The sequence below is a fragment of the Equus asinus genome, chromosome 12 (genome assembly GCF_041296235.1).
Source record: "Equus asinus isolate D_3611 breed Donkey chromosome 12, EquAss-T2T_v2, whole genome shotgun sequence".
Lineage (NCBI taxonomy): Eukaryota > Metazoa > Chordata > Mammalia > Perissodactyla > Equidae > Equus > Equus asinus.
Window position 1 is genome coordinate 17,425,937 of NC_091801.1, and position 19,740 is coordinate 17,445,676.

Below are 19,740 nucleotides of genomic sequence, written 5' to 3' on the forward strand. Positions count from 1 at the left end.
CTGAGTTTTCAACTTTCTCACAAAAGGATAAGCTAATCAAGTAAGAGATCCCTAACTCAGGCGCAAGGCTCCACAGCCAGGATGGGGGCCTAAAAGATGGAAGGTGAGCAGCGGGCAGCAACCCTGGGAAACAGAAGACAGGCAAAGTCTCCTGTGCCTATTTTGGGCAGTCAGAAGGTGGTGTGGTTTGATGGAAGAGAAGAGTCGGGCAGACCTGTGCCTAATCATGTGCTCTACCACTATCAGTAGTGGGACCTCGGGTGAGTGGCTCGCTCTCCATGAACAATGGGGCCATCAATCTCTCTCTGAAGAGGACAGTGTGACAACTCACAAGAGTGACGAATGCATAGTGTCAGGCACATGATAAGGCTCGGAAGACTTAGGGAGCAGTAGGGGAAAGAACACAGACTTTGGGTAGAGAAATAGGGCTTCAAATCCCAGCTGCATTCTGTCATTTCCACGATCTTCAGTTTCCTCACCTGCAAAACTGAAGTATGACATAAGGGTCGCCAGGAGAGCAACTGTAGCGTGCATTCACTCTCCTCAACTTTTTTTTTAATTTCAGCTTTATCGAGGTATAATTGACATACAAAATTGTAAGATATTTAAAGTGTACATTGCGGTGATTGGATCTATGTTAGTTTCCTCAGCTGTTTATCAACATCAATCCTACCTCTCTGGGTCTGCTCCTGGTTCCACACCAGGGTGAGGGAGGAAAACTGACTAGAATTGAAGGGAGGCAGATGCTAGGGAGCTGTGGACTCAGTAGCATTGTGGAAATTAAAAGAACAGGAAGAGAGGGGCCGACCCCGCGGCCTAGTGATTAAGTTCCGGGCACTCTGCTTCAGCAGCCCGGGTTCAGTTCCTAGGCACAGACCTACACCACTCCTTGGCAGCCATGCTATGGCGGTGACCCACATACAAAACAGAGAAAGACTGGCACAGATGTTAGCTCAGGGTGAATCTTCCTCAGCAAAAAAAAAAAAAAAAAAAAAAAAACGAACAGGAAGAGAAATGATCCAAAACAGTATGGCTAGAAGGCAGAAGTGATCAGATATTTTCTGTGGTATCAGGAGGAGGCATCCATTATGTGAGGAGGCAAAAAGTGAAAGGGAGAGGGTGGTTATTGAAATTGCAAGAGCATCTTTGAGTAACTGCTATTCTGCCTTACGGGAACTGGAAAGACAATGTATATATGTGTACGTGTACACACACACAAATGCACAGATTTCCTGTCCTCCAGAATTCCTCATGAGGAAGACAGACACATTCACAAACACCTGATACAAGGCTTGACTTAGTGACAGTCTAGGAACGGGAATTATCAGAATGTAGGGGAGGTAGAAGGTAAACACAGCTGGGGAAGATCCTGGACAGCTGCTTAGATAAGGTGGAGTTTGAGCATCGCAGACCAAGAAGGGCTTCCACAGGCAGGAAAATGTGGGGCAAAGGGCATTTCTAGCAACGGGAACCATCTGAAGCCAGACCCAGAGGCAGAAGCTACCAGGTCTGCTTCAGGACAGATGATCGCCCAGTGCATGAGATGGGGGCATGGGGCAGCGAGGCAGGAGATGAAGCCGAAAATGTACTTCAAGAGGAAATGCAGACGCCTTTCAATGCTAGGCTGTGACTTCATTCTGAGCACATTTGGTAACTGAAAATTTGCACCCAACGCTCGTAACTTTCCCTTATAGAGATAACCCCAAAATCCCTGCAAAAGCACAGCGAGTTGGAAAGGAATAATAAATATTCTAAAGGCACTCAGATCGTACAAAGAAAAACCACCAAGCTTTAAGATGCCAGTAGTTGCTCCGAACTGATCTGTTTAGCATTGGCAGCCAAATGCCCTGCTGGCTTCACTTTTAGAGAGAGTTGACCAGCTTTACATAGTTCTGGAAAGAAGGAAATATTGCTGATAAAAAGAGAGCACACATAAACAGATCAGAAATGAGGGATTTTATTTTTTTACTCATCTTTAACTTTAGTTTCAGTAAATTCTAAATTCTGACATAGACCTCCTCTCTCTTCCCCTCACAAGAGCTGAAAAGGGTCCCAGAGGTCACTTGACGCTCCCCACCCTCCTGTTACTCTCGGCTCCCAGGTTACTGGCACATGTCCTACAACTTCCTAAGGTCTCTTGGACCAGGCTGGTGCCAGGGATACAAACTCAAACCTCTGAAGAATGACAGAAGCGATACGAATGTATCTCAGTGGCTTAAACCCAGTGAGAGAAACGCTCCGTGGAAATGCTAGAGAGAGCTCAGAGACCAATGCAGCTATAATAGCACACCCGCCCTGCACGTCCAGGCAGCAGAGTGTACTGGCTAAGAGCAGGGACTCGATCACAAGACTTCTTTGGTTCAAAGCCCAGCTCTGCTACTTACCAGCTGGGTGATTCTGGGCAATCGCTTAATCTCTCTGTACCTCAATTTCCCATCTGGTAAGAAGGGGAGAAAAGAGTTTCTACTTCCTGGGATTATGGTGAAAATTAAGAGTTCACATACACAATGCACTTAGTACTGTGCCTTGGGCACTAAATCATTTTCATTCGTATAACCTGATTAGCCCAAAAGAGATCCTAGAAAAATATGCTAATCCTTTTCCCATATCGCCTGTCTCCAGCCAAAAGAAACATTATGAAATGAACTTTGAATATTCCTTTGCCAACCAAATGAAATTAACCTTGAACTTCCATCTCCCAAGTGACAGCTGGCCTGAGACTTATCCACCACCACGTATGTCTTCCTACTCACAGAGCTTCCTGAAAGTCTCAAGAACAGCTGTGTTCCCTGCTAGGAACCTCATGGTCCTGATTACAGAATTAAAGAGACATCACTCTTTCTGGGTATCTCCAATGGGTACCACTGGTTGCCTGCACGGATGGAGCAGTTCCACTGTCCACAGGTAAATGGCTGACCCCAAGCCTGCACGCCCTCCCCTGACATCTCTCTCAAACCCCCCACCAAGTCCTGCTGTTCCTGTCCTTCCCAAATGTGTTTGGCCATCCAGGGAAGAGAGTCCTCTTCCTACTTCTCTTTCAGCCTCCTACACGCAACAGCCTTCCTAGGGATTCTCTGCCTCTGATTTCAGGATTCACGGGCCACCCTGCTGAGTGATGTTCCAGAGCAAAGGGCTGTCTGCCCATCCCTGACAATAAGGCAAATGAAGCTTCATCAGCGAACAAGCAAATCATCACAAAAACTGCTCTAATCTTGACATTTAGATCCAAAGTGAAGTACCTTTTCAATGATTCACCAGATTTTTAAAAAGATAATTTGGGTAATATTGCAAATTTATTAGCAACAATGTTAAGTATAATCTGAGAACTCCATGTGTTGAAATTAAACAAACGGACAGTAGAATTAACATTTATAGTATTACGTCAAACATGTAGAAATAACAATCGTTAAATAGAGAAAACTCAAACTTCCCACAGAGCTGCTCTTTACCAAAAGCATCCCCTTTATTCTCACTCCCCTGCATCGAAATCTGTTAATTAGCTTGACAGCAGAGCCTACGAAATGCCAATGAGTGTTCACAATGCTATTGTGTTTGGCTTTGAAAACAAGGCAAGATTAGGAAATCAACATGGGAAGCATACTTCAAACATCCAAAAGCGTTTTCTCTGCCTGGCAACTGGCAAGAACTTGGTGTGATTTCTCTGATTCTATGTCATGTTGCTCTAGTCACTGGAACAACGTGGTCACTACGAAAGGGGGAAAAGCCCCAAAATTCTGCATGTAAGCAGCAACACGAATTTAGCCTGAAGGTCGCAATGTGGGGACCTGTGTGACTGGGCTGGGTGCCTGCCGGTTACTCGCCGAGCAAAGAACAGGCAGTGGGGCCCCTCCTTCTCCCAGTGCTCGGTTTCCTCCTCACCCCACACTGCAGCTAGGGACCTTCAGCATTTCCTCTTCTGGGAAGGCTGGGAATTGAGTGTTTTTATGAAATGAACATGACCCAGAAAAGCATTCAGCATGATCAGCTTGTGTACTTGACAGAGTCCTCAGCTGTACTTCCCATCATAAAGCGGTCCAGCTCCTGTTTATGAAAGCACAGCTTGAACCCGCGGACACGTAGCCTTCCAGGAGAACAGCAACAGAACCTTGGCAATGAATCACCACAACTCCTGGCTTGCATTTCATGGGAAGTCAGAGAAATTAATTTCTTATAAACCACCAGAACTGGTTAAATAAATGAACAACTCACAGTAACCACTTTATTTAATCGGGCATATACTAATCAAACTACACACACACACAGAAATGTATATATGTATGCATATCAGCATGAGATAATGAGAAAGTGCTCTGGTTTGGTGTCCAAAAACTTGAAATTCAGTACCACCACCACTTTATCTCATAAAGTGCTTTGCTTTTCAGTGAAAAAAACTCAGTACAACAATTATTTATTGAATACTATATGCCAGGCACCAAGCTGGCTTCTAAGGAATCAATGACAATAACTCATAGTTTTTGTTCTCATGTGTTTATGACCAGCAGGGGACACTGATATGTATACAAATATTTGTGCTAAAGTGTGCTGCATGTAAATTTCTTTTCAGGGTTCAGAAGTAGAACAGAAGATGGAGTGATCAGATCTTTCGGAGGACAGAAAAGGTAATATGGAAAGGCTTTACTGAGAAGCTGATACCTTAGGAGGGGTCTCAAGAATGGATAGAAATTCTTCAAGCAGACAGAGGGGAGGAGCACTCAAGACAGAGACAAAGAAAGTCCTGATACACAAATTCCCAAAGAGGACTGAGCACAGAGTTACATTGAGGTCTGCCCTCTATGCGTCAGGCCCTTCTACGTGATGAGCTGTCCACGTGTTTTAACTCAATCCTCTGACTTGAGCACTAACACCATCCCCACCTCACAGACGTGAAAGTTGAAGGAGATAGAGATTAAGAACCTCTCCTACAATCACACAGTCTCAATCCAGATCACGTGGATCCAGAGCCCACGTCCCTATTAACTACAGAGGAGGCACACAGTAATATTTAATGGATAACCAAAGAGTGAGTAAACAAATGAAAAAACCAACTTGTATTCTGGAGCATGAAGTTCAAGAGGTCTAGCAGAAGGGAGAGGGCACGAAGAGGATGCTGCTGAAAATTCGCCAGGGGAAGAGTCACGGAAGGCCCTCCAGGCCAGCTTCACTGCTTGGAACTTCTGTGGACACGAGAGGTGAACGAACACAGTCATCTCTCTGTAGAGAAAGCTCACTATCATGGAGGGTAAGGATTTACATGAGTCAAGAAGGGAGGCAGGAACCTCCATTAGGACGCTATTGCAATCACTCAGGGATGAGAATTTTAGAGTACAAGCTAAACGACAGTGAGGATGGCGACAGCAGACAGATTGCAAAGCAAGGCGGATGTACATTCAAGCATCACTGAGCTGGCGGGGCAGGCGAAAATCTGCATCCATGTGTTCTTGGAGTTGGGTCAGTTAGAGGCAGACTTAATCTTTTTTCATCAAGGCCCTTTGGGGTGGGGCCAGGGTGAAACAAAGATTGTTTCCTTCACCAGTGATTTTCAGTCCTGAGTACGTGGATACCAAACAAAGATTCACGATCTGTTTTCATTAATGTTTCTTTTTGAAGTAGTACACAAACTTAAAATTTTAGGAATTAGCATGGCTGTTTAAAAAAAGAAACACTATGGCCTATATGAAGTAAATGTTCTGTAGATGCCTTTCAGTGTCGTCTAAAGGGATCAGGAAAAAAGGATAAAAATTAAAGCCTAATAATGCGTCTCGATTTAAATAAAGAAAAGTATCTCATACCAAAATTGAGGTATTCCAAGAAATACCACAAACAAGATGCTAAAGGTCATGCCAAAACTGACTTTTAGGTCCTTCAGAGAAGATAAGACATGTAGAAAAGTAACCACTATTTATAGCAGAAAATAATAAGCAAAAAGGAACATTCTGTGGGGGTTTAAAGAAAAATATAATCTCATTCCATTTTGAGGATGAGAGAAAGTTTTATAAAGTAGGTAGCATTTTAGATTGGCTTTGAGACGTTGTGCGCGTGAGGAAGGATATACAGAGTCAAAACATTGTAAGCTGTTCTTATACATAAAAATGTAAGTCTATCCATGTGATCATCAACTCCTCTGGGCTCTCTACCAAACTCCCAAATGGAATGCATATGTTTTTTTAAATATTTTCCCTGTAAAGAATGAAGATTTTAATATTTTTCAATATTTCTTTTGCAAATTGTCATATTCCTTTCCATCCACTGCTACCTGAGGGGAAATCAAGGTGCTACTGTAGTGCAAACAACATGAGCTTTGGAGCCATAATAATAATTAAAATATGAGAGTGAACTTTTATTAAGCATCTACTATGTACCAGACACATTTAACCCTCACAAGATACCTATGTGGCAGGCATTATTATTATCCACACTTTTCAATGGGGGAACTGAGGCACAGAGACATTACGTAACTCTCTCAAAGTGACACAGCTAGGAAATGTTGCAGCTGGACTCAATTTATTTAACCCCTATTTGTTCACTGGTAAAACGGGGAGTGGATAAAAAACCCACCATCAAAGTTTGTTGTGAACATCATCAGATAGTACGTACGAAGCACCCAGCTGAGAATCGCCCACTAACAGGCACTCACTTCCTAGTGGCTGCGATTATATTGAATGCATCTCAATTTAGCAACTAAGGCACTTCCCACCAGTCAAACCTCCAAGGAAACCTCTCAGCACACAGCCCTACCTCAGGCCCAGGTCTCATGGCTTCAGCGCTCCTAAATGCACCCAGCTGAGGCCATCTGCTTCACACACATCTTAAGGACACCAAGAGTGTCGTGTTTTACACTCTCAGACATCTTCTAGTGGCACTGAAGGTGATTAGGTAAAACTCCCACCACTCATAGCATCATTGACAAGCTGGTGCCCAGTCACAGCTTGAACACCCCCAGGCCACAGGGCACTCATTATCCTAGAGGTATTTATTCCAATGTTGTTTACTCCCTAGTCACCAGGAAAATCACTAGAAAGATCATCTCATCACAGAACTACCTCTACTCCCTGGACTTCCACTTACTGGTTGTTGTCTTTCCTCTAGACAAGTCTTGCTTACAACCATCTTGTCTCCTTTATCAAATTAACGGGTTTAAGCCTCAGTTTCATCATCTGTTTTGCCTGCAATACTGTTCCCAGACCTTTCAGTACCATGGTTACCTTCCCCTGGCCACTGTCTTCTCCATAATTCTCTCTTAAAATACGGCCCCTAGAACTGAAGGAAATTCCTTGATGGAGGGTAGAGAGACACTTTCTCCCTCCTTTATCCCGGTCTTCCTGGTGCGGCAACTTTTGCTTCCTTAGTCTCAGAATCCTGTTCCCTTATTTTAGGCATTTATTTAAAACACCTAACATCTTTTTCCCAATAATTGTAGAATTGTAGAAATTTGTATTTATGCCTTTAAATTTCTTTCTCATTTTCAGGCCGTTATATCTTCTTATCAAAAATCATTTTGTTGCTTACTTGTGATAGCAACCACTTTAGCATCTATTCCATCTAGCTGCCTTCTGGAATTTCACCCGGGGCCACTGAATAGAGACAAAAAAATAAAACAGAGAAAGCCAGGCTCAGTGCTCTACAGCACTCTCATGGAGGCTTCCCTCCAAATGGTGATCTCATTTCATCTGTAGCATCTCTACTTCAGGAATGGCCAACTGATCTACTTACTGTTCTGAGAATATGCTGGGGGGTTTGCTCCCATTCTCCATATTCCTTTCTGTTTTTTGCAACAACCAATCCTGTTCTCTTTGCTGGTCAAAAGCCTATCTTTTCTTCAACTCCTGCCAATTCCGCAAAGGGTTATCAATTCCCAGATTACTGCAATATTCCAAGTTAAAAAGGAGGAGACAGGAAAGACTGGAAGCTTCATTTTTGGCAGTGGGATGGTAACGTACCAAACGTACCACCTCGCCCCCACTGTTCCTCTCGCCTCTTCACCCCAACGTGCCTTAAGCTCTAAGTAAATGGAACTTACCACTGTTTCCTGAACACGCCAAACCTTTCTCAGCTCTGTGCCTTTGTGTTACATTATTCCCTTTGCACAGATCTTTCCTTCCCCTTCTTTATTCAAATTCCTATACTTCCTCCAGGTCTCAGTTCCAATTTTATCTACTCTGTAAAACTTCCTGGACTCCCCTAGGCAGAATGAGTGGCTCTGATCCCACTTTGCTCATATATCTATTATAGGCCATATTGTAAGTATCTGTCTACGAAGCTGGTATTCCTGATAGACTGTGATCTCCTCCAAAGAGCCACGTCTACGAAAATGACAGGACCCAGAGTAGTATTTGCCCCAAGGAAAATACTCAGTAAATATTTGCTGAATAAATAAATGAATGGGAAGATGCGAGAGACATCACAGTATTAAAAAAAATACTAGCAATTAAAGGAACAAGGATAAACCAAGATAGAAAATGCATGGCATTTGTTTATAAATACACATATTTTAAACTTGGTAATTAAAAAGATTCTTTAATCTTTTTATGTATCCTGATTCTTCAGAGTTAAAAACCACAAACACAAACCACAAACTATAAAACCATCTGACATTAATTTGAATCTCCATGTCACTCATTTTTTGTCTAAGAGCTATACTTCACCAAAAAGAAAATCTGGCATATTCGAGTCAAACTTTTCCATATGGTATTGGCATTTAAGTGAATGTGCTGGGACTGAAAACAATCAGACATGGCTTATTTGAAATAGTTTTATCATTGCAATTTTTTATGTAAATAGGCCAAATGTTACAGCGAAAAACAAGGAAATTCCTCAAGATGAGTAGATGTAAAGAAAAAAATTATAATTTTAGTACCTATTAATTTATATTACAGTAAATGATATGATGCAGCTCAAAATACATAACTCATCAAAATAGAGAATATGTGCTCTAAGACTATTTTCAGGTTACACACACCAATATAGTTTACCAGTTCTATCCTAACAAATGATTCACGGAAGCTTACAACTCTCAGGCATGATAACAGTACACAGAAACCTCAGTTGTTCACTAGTTTCCTTTTTTTACCATTATAAGAAACAAAGTGAGTTTCTTTCTCATGCTATTTGCAAAACAACAAACAATAGCTCTGGGAAGACGAAATATTTTCCAATAAGCTGTTATTAAATCAACAAAAACGTCTAATTAAAAGGATATTTCCTATTTTTTGTACTTAAAAACTGGAGTGTAAACTATGATTAATTTAGAACTTTTTTGGAGAAGCCAAACATACGTGCTTTAAAACTTCTAAACGACCAATCAATGTATATATCCTTAATAACCACTCTAAACTATGAACTCCACATGCTGGGCATGATGATGAGAAAGAAAAAATACTAAACCTAATTATTATACTCTAAACTGGCACATAGGCTACCTATAAAGATAAAACTAACAAGTACAAAACAGTCATAAGACAATTCAAAAACCACCCAACAGAAAGGTGTATATACGTTTACCAAAGATATTCATAAGAATGTTAATAGCAGGGTTCTTCATAATAGTCAACAACGGGAAGCCACCCCCACATCCGTCAACAGGAGAATGGATGAATTGTGATGCATTCCTAGAATGGGATACTATATAGCAATGAGAATATTTGAACTACAGCCACAGATATATCACACAAACATAATGATTAGTGAAAGATGCAAGACACAAAAGAGTATATAACAGATAAACCACTTACATAAAATTCAAAACCAGACAAAAGTATCTACAGTGCTAGATGTCAGAGCAGTTGTTGCCCTTGGAGAAGGTCATTACTGGAAGGGGACATGAGAATGGCTTCCACAGTGCAATATTCTGTTTCTTGATCCAAGTGCTAGATACACAGATGCATTCAATTTGTGAAATGTATTGATGATTTACATGTTTCTGTATGTTACATTTCACTTATCTGTCACTACATAACAATGCTGAAATTTTAGTGGCTTAAAACAATCATTTATTTTGCTCATAATTTTTTGGGTCAGGATTTTGTAGGTTAGGAATTTGAGAAGAGCTCAGCCAGACACTTCATCTCTGCTCCATGTGGCATCAGCTGGGGTGGCTGGAGGATCCCATGCTGAGACGGCTTCATCCCTTCATCCCTCACACGTCTGGCGGTTTGGTGTATCTTGATCTGCCTCTCTTTACCCCCCACCCCTTCCCCCTTCCTTCCCTAACCTCTCCCTCCCCCTCTTTCTCCAAGGTGTTTCACACGTCAGGGCCTCCCCACATGGCTCAGGCTTCTCAAAGTATGGTGGTCTCAGGATTGTCACAGTTTCTTCATGGAGGCTGGCTTCAAGGGGGAGGATCCCAAAAGCAAATGCTCCAAGAGACCCAGGAAGAATCTGCAAAAAGCTTCTTATGACCTAACCTTGGAGTCATCAGTCAACAGCAATTTACAAAGACAGTCCAGAGTCAAAGAAAAGGTGCTTCCTTTCACAAGGCGTGATTATGGGAAGTTTGGTTCATCGGGAAGATGACTTGGGGAAGCAACTGCCGCAGTGATTTATCATTTCATCAAAAGCTTAAAAATGTATGAGAAAAAACTCATGCACTCATTTAACCAAAAACCATCTATGAATTCCTGATAAATACTATCTATACTAGATGAATATGGTTGAAAAGCTATAATTACACGCTAAAATAAAATATTTAGGCACTGCTTCCCTGTCACACAATCTATTCATAATAATATCCATCCAACTCTTTGTTCAATTCCACTGCTCTCATTTTCTCCTATATTCAGTTTATTCAGAGACTACTATACACTTGGAAATCTAAGAGATAAAAAAGATATAAACCAAGATTTACTTGTTTCACTTTAAAGGCATTTGTTCACTTATTCATTCTCCAGGTTCACTATAGGACTGGCACCACATGAGGAATTAATTATAGGGAATAATAATGTGAAAAAGGCACAGTTCTGGCTTACAGATCCTTGGAGAAAAATAAGGAGTAAGAGATAGAGGCAGAAAAGTACAGGCTATGCACAGGTAACATCAACCAGAACCATTGGTTCATTTGTTTATAATTGTTCAAAAGACAGGGAGGCCCCCACCACAGAAGGCCATGAGTTTGGACTGGTTTTTAAATAGGTCATGGTGAGCCGTTCCACACTTTTTACAAAGTCAGGGATAAAGTACAAACCATACATTCATTATAAAATTTAATTTCTTAGCAGTGCAGGAGGGATGAAGAAAGAATAAAGATAGGGGCCAGCCTGGAGGTGTAGTGGTGAAGTTTGCATACTCCACTGCAGCAGCCTGGGGTTCACAGGTTCAGATCTGGGCATGGACCTACACACCGCTCATCAAGTCATGCTGTGGCAGCATCCCACATACAAAATAGAGGAAGATTGGCACAGATCTTAGCTCAGCAACAATCTTCCTCAAGCAAAAAGAGGAAGATTGGCAACAGATGTTAGCTCAGGGCCAATTTTCCTCACCAAAAAAAAAAAAAAAAGAAAGAAAGAAAGAAAGAATAAAGGAAGAAACCAGTTCAGAGACCTCCAGAAAGAGATGCAAAGGCCCAGATGGAAGAGTGGCAGGTGAAATACACAGCAGCGATGGAATCAGGAGCCAGCTCTGAGGTAGCAGTCAGGATACAACAGACATTGGATGTGAACACAAAAACTGCCCATTTTTGTACCTATTTTTACAACTAATTTAATATCCAATTGTTTATCTCCTTACATGAAGAAGACAGTAAAACTGAAAGAGACCTAAGCAATAAGTGAATTTGAAACACAACTATTTTTAAAATGACATGATTATATTATCTCCAGGTTAGGAAAACTGAGTGCCATAACTATTCATCGTAGTAAAAGTTAAGTAACTTCTTAAGTTAGTTACTTAGTACATAGTCTTGTATCCAGTCCCAAACAAATCCTCAGAATTTGCATGATTTATAGTCGGAACAGTTTCTCACCCTCATACTTTGCCAACCATACCATTTTAATCTACCAAAACAATAAAAAAAAGTCAACTGCCTTCCATTCATCCTTTTGTTACTCCTTATGTGGGAACATTAACTCCAAAACTTAATAAAATAGAATATTTGTAAACAGGATTTTAGCTAACTGATCTCATGCCATGTTATAAAATATAATACCTATGAAAATATAAATTTTATTTATTTCTATAGATTGAAAGAGAAAAAATACGTCTACTAAAATATATTTTTAGAAGATGACATGAAAAATGCTCAAATTTGCACTTTCAAAATCAATTTATTAGAATGATTTAAAAATTCTATGGATTCTCACTTTTTTGCCTTTTTCAATCTGGCAGTCATGCTGTTTCTTCTTAACCAAGATACCAGCAAAATTACATGTCATCAGTTTATGTCCAGGGTAGAAGCACGAAAGCAACACTGAGAGAAGAGCTTTCAAACATGAGGTCCCTACAATTTAAACTATTTTAAGAAAGCTGTTTATGAGAGCACATCAAAGCCATGTTTAGTAATAATTCACCTTTTCTCCAATTTTCAATCCGTTCTAAGTGCAGAAAGGTAAATGTAAGGACAATTTTAAAATTCAGAGAACATTTTCTTGATTACTTATAGCATATATTACAATCAGCAAACAACATACTCAACATCTACTATGTAAATGACATATGCTAGGTTTTATGGAAATTACGAAGAAAAAAGTGTGTTAAATTTTACAATAAGTAAAAGCACCTTGAACCTTAGAATAATTGAAAAAGCAGCGCACATGGATTAACACTTAGGTTCTACTTCCATTTCACATGTAACTCTCACCACCCACATGTTCTGAAGCTGTTACTAATATTACTGTTCCCAACTGTAAAACACCCAACTTGCTTTATCAGACACAAATATAATGTTTTGTAAACTGCGATGTCTATGCAAATAATTATTACAAAAACCATATAAATGGCAGTGCAAGACAAGTAATACTGAAGTGACGAAATTTGTTTTATGAACAATAAAATAGAAGGGAGGTGACACAAGGTAAGAGTGGTATAGCACAGATTAGGAAGGGGTGTCATTACAGAAAGGCAATATTTGAATCAGGTCTTGAAAGTCAAGGGGAATATGGACATTCAAGATGAAGGGAGAGGTTATCCCAACAGAAAGAATAACATAAGCAGAGCCAGAAAGGTACATCAATAAGATGGCTAATTGGATTACATGAGAATCAAACTAACCCTATGGGAAGGGTTCTTTGGAGTAGCTATGGTAGGTAAGTTTGGACAAGTATGATAGGGAACTATTCATAAAGGCTCTAGAATGTCGATTTGAGAAGTGAGGATGTGTGAGCATCAAGTAGGTGAGGGCTATGACAAAAGAAACAAAAAGATGAAAAGACTACATTAGGAAGATGAATGTGGCATGTCTCTTGGATGGCTATCACTCTGCCCACTCTCTCATTGTTATATCTCCCCTGAAGAGAGGGAGATTAATTCATAGAATAAGCAGTAGAGGTCTGAGACATTTAGAAAGGGGAATCAACAGTGCACTGAGACTGGTTACATAGGAGATGAAAGATAAGGAGACCAAGATGACACCGAGGCTTCCAAACCAGAGAGGCTGGAGAATGCCGATTACAGAAAGAAGCAGGGTAAAAGAGGGTGAGGGTCTTCTAAGGGAAAATGGTGAGTTCAATTTTGCACATGTTGAGTTAGAGGCAAAAGCGAGACACACAGTGCACTGTCCTGTATGTAGAAGACATGACCTCGGGACTCAAGATCTTAATCAGAGTGATATATTTGAATTGTATTTATGTAAGGGCAATTGTAGAGCTCAGGAGGAGTTGATAAGCTTACTGAAAAAAATAAAAGTTGTGTAAAAAAGGGAATGAGAAACGAAGAATGAGAGTCGGAAGCAAAGGCGGTAATTATTACCCTCAACGAACCTAAGGGATGCCCCACAAGGAGGGAATTTCAAAAAAGTAATGTTGATCAACAATGTCAAATGCCACAGGGAAGCAAAGGAAGTTCAAAATGGGGAGAGAGTTAAGAGATGGCTAAAAGACGGGCACTGGAAACCTTCAGGAGTCTTTCTAAAGAGAAGGGTCAAGAAACCAGGTTGGGGAAGAGTTCAAAGAGGGCAAGGAAGCAGTAAACGCAACAGAGAAGACAGCAATGTGGTCACGAGTCTGAAAGCTTTGGGAGAGAATTTCCACAGCAGCTACAAGCAACAATGCAATTCAGAAGAGGTTTCACTCGTACTTTTCAACACAAAAGGTCTGACTAAATCTTCTAGCATAAAGTAACCCCACAGAGAGAAATAAATTAACGTGACACTTTTTTTCTCCTTCTTCATGTATAACAGCAATAGCTTTCGTTCTGTGGAGATCGCCAATGGACTTTATTACAGGAACTACTGCAACTGGAAATCAAACTATTACTATTACAGCCAAAAGCAAAGGCATCTGAGCCACTCACAACAGTGAACTTTAATTACACCTTACACATATGGGATGAGACAAAAAACAAAACCAAACCATTATGGCCATGGCATCAGACAAGTGGCTTCACATAAATCACTTTCTCGCGCTTCAAATCTCCCTTGGTATCCATACGCGTATGCTCACAAATTGGCACTTAGAAAACAACTCTCCATATCTCGCCACAACAAAGGACTTTGGAAAACACATCCATTCCCTATGGGAATCCTCTAAAGACTAAAATATTAATTTCTACAACATCCTTATTTCCCAAAGTAGCACACTTCCTTTCCCACATCAAGAGTACTTCCCTCTAATTACTGTTGTCTTATTGCTTTACTCAGGAAAATAATTAGCTGACTGCTTCCGACCTAAGTTTAATCAAAAGTTTAACAATATCTTTTCCACTACCAGTATTTTTCATTACTGCTGAAAAGTATTATTGGGTGTCCACTGTATGGCATTGTATAAATGCAGTCTCCTGACTCATTTCATTTCTCTCTAGCTTCTTCTTCAACATTTACTTACTGTTAGTTTTACAAGTTAATTTTGTCAGTGTATCCCTTCTTGTCACTCATTTTGTTATCATATTATCTACTGTGTTAAACTCAACATTTACAGATCAGACTCAAGTTTTTAGGCCTTTACTAGACCTTTAAAACCTTTCCAATATGTGGCGAATGTTTCCAGAATTTTTCTCAAAAAAGGGTTTTTAAAAATATTTCTATACCTTAACATGATATTGAGTATGACTCACACCAATTCATTCAAAAAACGTTTTGAACACCAACGATGTGCTAGCATTGTGCGAGAGGGTGAGCAAACAGCAATAAACAAATGGTCATGAGCTGCCTCCCTTCCCTCATGAGCTCAGTTTCTAGCAGGAGAAGAAGCAGACGTACACAAACAAAATAATGAAGGTATTTAGTGTGTCAGCAAGTGCTTTAGAGAAATTAAAGCAGGAAAGGTGGATGGATGGTGAGTGTTGGGCTGAAAACAGAAAGGCTGCACTCCGGAATACGGTGGTCAGGGAAGGCCTCACTGAGAACTGACGTCTGAGCAAAGACCTAAAGGAAGCGAAGGAGCTGTCCATGGGGTATCTAGAAGGAGAGCATTCCAAGCAAAGGGAACAACAGTGCAAAGGCCCTGAGGCAGGAGCATGCCAGGCATCTTGAAGGATCAGTAAAGAGAATAGAAGAGGGTGAGGGAAACGCTAGCAGGAAATGAGATCAAAGAGGTAAAGGGGAGGAGTACAGATGGTCTGGTCCCCCAGGGCACCAGAAGGACTTTGGCTTTTACTCTGAAGGAGATGAGAAGTATTTGGAGGGTTGAGAGAAAAGAAGTGAAATGACTTGACATGTTCGTAAAGAATCAATCCAGCTACTGGATAAATCCCTGGTTGCAGGGATGCAGGAAGCTGCTGGATCAGGGGAGCAGGAGGAGACAGAGGTCGTGAAAAGCGGTTAAATTGTGGATATTGTTTAAAGATTAAGCAAAAAAGCATTTGCAGTATTAGATGCAGGATATGAGGAAAAGATGAAGTTGTCGTCTACTGACATGGGTAAGGTCTCAGAAGGAGGAGGTGCGGCAGGGAGAGAGTGGCATGGGGGAAGGGGAGCTGCTCGGGAGTTTGGTTTCGGCCATGTTACATTTGGGCTACCTATTGGCCAGCCAGGAGGAAAGGCAGAAATTCAAGGCTGAAGTTCAAGGTGGTCGCCAAGGGAATAAATGGAGGTAGAGAGAAAGGGTCAGAGCAATGACTCCTGGGATCCAGGAAACATATCATGTGGCTCCAACAGCTACACATCATGGAGAAGAAGAACAACCAGCAAAGGACTCTGAAACAGTGAAGCACAGAGGCAGGAGGAGAGACAGGGAGAGCAGCGTCCTGCAAGGAAGTGTCTCATTGAGGAGAGGGTCACTGTCATCCTGAACAAGCCATCCATCTGGGCCATCTCTACAATAACTAACGACAATAAGAATACTGATCTTTGTGCTCTCCTTTATTACAAAACACTCCAAGTTTCGCCTCACTGCTTCTCAGCGATGCTGAGACAGCACCGGGGAGACGAAATAGCACAGGCTTGGTGGCAAGAGGAGACGTGTGCTCTCTTGGAACCCAGTGAACCTGTCTGAGCCTCCTTTTATTTCCTAGGAGACTGGGAGGTTAATCCCTCCGTCACAGGACTGTTGTGCAGGCTAACGAGGATGTACATAAATTTTCAGCATCTGGAGTTGCTTGGCACACATCATTTACTTTCCCCCTTTTGCTAGTAAGTAGTGGAAGGCCCAGAAATCAGATCTCACTGTGCCAAGCAGCTAATTTAACTCTCCCACTGCATAGTACTTAAAAAGAAAAAAAGTATTCCTTTTTTCAGAAATGTATGTATCTGGAGCACTAGAGCAAAGCGTGGAAGGAGAGAATCAGACAATCTCTATTCACGATCAACTGCAGAAAAAGCCTGCTCTGGCCCATGATTGTGGTCACTCTGCTCCATTTCTGATCATTTTGACCAATTCAAAATGTCGTTCTTTCTAGTGGTGGTTTTTAAACTACTCCATAAACGCACACCAATTCTCACCTCCTTTTGCTCCTCTTTGTCATCTCAGAGTTCTCACTTTTCAAGGAAGCAAGCACACAACTTAACCCACCCTGATCAACTTTTTAGGGGCATATTGGAAAAACATTATTTAACTCAATCCTTGATTGATATATATGTTAATGTCATTTTATTCATTTCCTTGTATTTCTCAACCCTACCTACACATTAGAATCAGCTACAGAGCTTTTTAAAAATACTGACTCCTGACTCCCCACCCGCTCTCCCCAGTCTGAGATTCTAAATTGGTCCTGAGTGAGGCCATCACCATATCCCCAACGATTTAGTCTTTCTGACATTTACTAAGCTTAATGGGTTGGTCTCTTCTGGTCTCACCTGTGCCCTATAGAGCCATTAATACAATCTATTGCTAAAAGCCTGTTGGCCAGATGACTCTTCTTGAATCAGAGCTCAATTCTGTAATTCCCTTGCTCCAAAACCTCCCCTTCTCTCCTTTGTCTACTAAATCAGTCCTAAATGACTTCTGGCATTCAAGGCCATCCACTATCTGACTCCAGGCCACTTTGATCCCCCACTACCCCGCTACACCAACACTTCCGTTGGACCATTTTAATCACTGTTCTACAAAAGCAAAAGCATGGAATGAGACAGCCTTTCCAACAATTCCATCAAAAGTTTAATCTACTCAAAAACCACAGGCCTTCACCCTTTGTCACTAGAGTGATAGACAAAAAAGAATTGGTTTGCATTAAGTAAATCAGTATCAGAATATAAATGCTAACTGGCTTCAGATAGTGCAGGCCCTGCTGTCAGCAGATGGCTAGAGGGAGCCCTGCACCCCCAGGCTCTGACCTGAGTCTCCAGGCTCTAGTCAGTAGCCCCACATATGACATCAATTGCATCAGGATCTCAGAGGAGGAGAAGAGTTTTCTCCTGAGTGATTTCATATTTCTTACTCCGAAGTCAAAAGAGGACTACTTGTTGATCAAGAAAACATGAGTTTGTAGCTACAGGTCTGAGAACTCTTAACTCCAAGTATTTTGGGTATATTTTCCCAAACTGGTAGCCCTACCCAGTCTCTGGAGTGGGTTTGTGGGGCTGAGAACTCCAAAATACAATGTCAGCCTTTATTTGTAAATTGGTTCCATCAGAGACACAGATGCGTGAAATCAGATTAGCGGTACTGTTATTTTTTACTGGCATAATTAATCCCATGTTGTTGACAGGCTAATGATCACTACGGTATTTCTTCATATGAATAGGAATTGCTCTCATCTGAGTTTGGTGTTGGAGTGGCAGTTTGAAGACTAAACTGTGTCTCAACCTTAGCTTTACATGAAAATTGTAAAACTATTTTATTCATGTACTGTTTTACATGAAATTTAGAAACTATGACACCAAGAAACAGATCTTAACCTCACTCTCAACAACTGTTACTCAAACAGACACCATCAAGTTAAACAAAACCACTTCGCTCTGTGGCTTCCCAAAATGGAGATAACTGATTTCTCTCTTTTTATTTTTCCACACTTCCTGAATCTCTAAACAAAGTATAAGAACAGTATAAACAATCAAGGGGAATAAATATTTAAGGTGCTGGAAATTAGAACAAATGGAGCTATAGAAACTTGAATTATAGGATATTAAGACTGGAGTCAGGCTCTCAGAGGATGGGAAAAGATTCTCTAACTCTGCTCCTTGTGTTTGGAGCAACCTATTTCAGGTGTCTACCTGGAACCACATGTGACCTGAAAGAAGATGCTTCTAACGTTTACACAGTGGTAGAAAGTGAGCCTACGGACCAAAATAAATAGCAGCCCTCAAACAAGCTGTCAGGATAGTTTTCAAGCTTTTCCTAATGGCTCAGTCTCTAGATAAGACCAGACTTGATTTATTAAGGAAAGTCCTGATGTCTACAGTATTCTTCTAAATTATACAATAATCGTAAAACATTAATAAACCTTCCTAGGTGGAAAATGGACTAAGGGAGTAACTGTGAACCAACTGGCTCAAATGATTATGCTAATCATCTAAGGAAACCAGTTTAATAAAAGCAGTCATAATCTCTCTCACCTTGGGTTACCCATATTGGTCCTAATCTTTATTATTATGGGATCATCCATCCTTTAGAAATCATCACAAGCCTAAAGTCCATCCTCTAAACTACCCATCAGTCCAGTCCGTCTCCGCCAGAGGATCCTGAAGGGGACCGGGTATAGGGGATGACCAGAGAAAGGTGCATGGGAACAGGCTGGGCACAAGGAACCACATTTCTCAAGTATAAAAGGTGGCAGACATCCTCCGAAGTCGCTTCCTTGGCTCTGTCACAGACTACAGAGACCTCAGCTGTGTTAACCCTTGACCCAAGTTCCTTTCATGACCCTCTGGTATGTTATCTTAGACTAAATTCTAAATCCAGCCTAGCTTCCCAGTGATCACCCCAACGGCATTCACTGTGCGCTTGATTAATGAGCACCACCAGCGCTCAGTGCCTCCGCCTGGGCCTTTGGGACTGATGACCCGGATGAGCACTAAGACACTGATGATAAATGCTGATGAGTGCTAGATACTGAGCAGAGTGAAGCAGAAAATCTCAAAGCCCCACGTAAGAGCTACTGATGAGACTGAACATTTTGTTACAGTTAAAGGGATGTTCTATATCTGATTTCCCTCCGAGGCCCTGTATCCTGCATTATTTCGTTAGACAAATCTTGCCTTTAAAGCTCATTGCACATATT

The 19,740-nt window shown here is 41.1% G+C and overlaps 1 protein-coding gene across 2 annotated transcripts in view; it reads right to left on the reverse strand.

The window, feature by feature from the left end:
* The window catches only part of PREX2 (phosphatidylinositol-3,4,5-trisphosphate dependent Rac exchange factor 2), a 274,795-nt gene that overhangs the window by 239,234 nt on the left and 15,821 nt on the right, over nt 1–19,740 (reverse strand). The window contains exon 2 of one of the 2 annotated variants that reach the window (XM_070481134.1): nt 5,047–5,174. The exons of the other annotated variant lie outside the window; for it this stretch is intronic. The gene's annotated coding sequence lies outside the window, so the exon portion shown is untranslated. The remainder of the gene's footprint in view (nt 1–5,046; nt 5,175–19,740) is intronic. 2 annotated transcript variants of the gene reach the window in all.